This window comes from Trichechus manatus, unplaced genomic scaffold, assembly GCF_000243295.1.
Source record: "Trichechus manatus latirostris isolate Lorelei unplaced genomic scaffold, TriManLat1.0 scaffold00165, whole genome shotgun sequence".
Lineage (NCBI taxonomy): Eukaryota > Metazoa > Chordata > Mammalia > Sirenia > Trichechidae > Trichechus > Trichechus manatus.
In genome coordinates this window covers 2688434-2690138 of record NW_004444101.1, presented here as the reverse complement: position 1 = coordinate 2690138, position 1705 = coordinate 2688434, and positions in this window count along the sequence as shown.

The window sequence follows — 1705 nt, the reverse complement described above, 5'->3', positions numbered from 1 at the left end:
GTAGTATTCCACTGTGTGCATATACCATAATTTGTTTATCCATTCGTCTGCTGATGGGCACCTAGGTTGTTTCCATATTTTTGCTATTGTGAACAGTGCTGCAGTGAACATGGGTGTGCATATATCTATTCGTGTGGCGGCTCTCATTTCTCTAGGATATATTCCAAGGAGCGGGATAGCTGGATCATACGGTACTTCTATTTCTAGCTTTTTAAGGAAGCATCAAATCGATTTCCAAAGTAATTGTATCATTTTACATTCCCACCAACAGTGTATAAGTGTTCCAGTCTCACCACCACCTCTCTAGCATTTATTATTTTGTGTTTTTGGATTAATGCTAGCCTCGTTGGGGTGAGAGGATAACTCATTGAAGTTTTGATCTGCATTTCTCAAATGGCTAATGATCGTGAGCATTTCTTCACGTGTCTGTTAGCTGCCTGAATACCTTCTTTGGCGAAGTTCATATCCTTTGCCCATTTTTAAATTGGGTTATTTGTCTTTTTGTTGTTGAGGTTTTGCAGTTATCTTGTAGATTTTAGAGATTAAACGCTGATTGGATTTGTCGTCGCCAAAAATTTTTTCCCAGTCTGTAGGTTGTCTTTTGACTCTTTAGGTGAAGTCTTTGGATGAGCTTTGGATTTTTAGGAGCTCCCAGTTATCTAGTCTCTCTTCTGGTGCTTGTGCATTGTTACTTATGGTTCGTATTCTGTTTATGCCATGTGTTAGGGCTAACATTGTCCCTATTTTTCTTCTATGATCTTTATCATTTTTTATTTCCTCTTTAACTCTTTGATCCATTTTGAGTTAGTTTTTGTGCATGGTGTGAGATATGGGTCTTGTTTCAGTTTTTTGCAGATGGATATCCAGTTATGCCAGCACCATTTGTTAAAGAGACTTTTTCCCAATTAACGGACTTTGGGCCTTTGTCCAGTATCAGCTGCTCACAGGTAGATGAGTTTCTGTTTGGATTCTCCATCTATTCCATTGGTCTATGTATCTGTTGCACCAGCACCAGGCTGTTTTGACTACTGTGGCGGTATAATAGGTTCTAAAATCAGATAGTATGCGGCCTCCCACTTTGTTCTTATTCTTGAGTAATGCTGTACTTATTTGAGGACTCTTCCCTTTCCATATGAAGTTGGTGATTTGTTTCTCCATCTCATCAAAAAATACCAGTGGAATTTGGGTCCAGATTGCATTGTATCTGTAGATCGCTTTGGGTAGAATTGACATTTTCACAACATTGAGTCTACCTATCCAGCAGCAAGTTATGTTCTTCCACTTATGCAGGTCTCTTTTGGTTTCTTGCAGTAGGGTCTTGTAGTTTTCATTGTATAGATCTTTGACGTCTCTGGTTAGATTTATTCCTAAGTATTTTATCTTTTGGGAGGCTATTGTAAATAGTATTGATTTGGTGATTTCCTCTTCGAGGTTCTCTTTATTGGTGTGAAGGAATCCAACTGATTTTTGTATGTTTATCTTGTGTCCTGAAACTTTGCTGAAATCTTCTATTAGTTCCAGTAGTTTTCTCGTGGATTCTTTGGGGTTTTCTGAGTATAGGATCATATCATCTGCAAATAGAGATACTTTGACTTCTTCCCTACCAACTTGGATGCCCTTTATTTCTTTTTCTAGCCTAATTGCTCTGGCTAGGACCTCCAGCACAATGTTGAATAAGAGTGGTGATAAAGGGCATCCTTGTCTA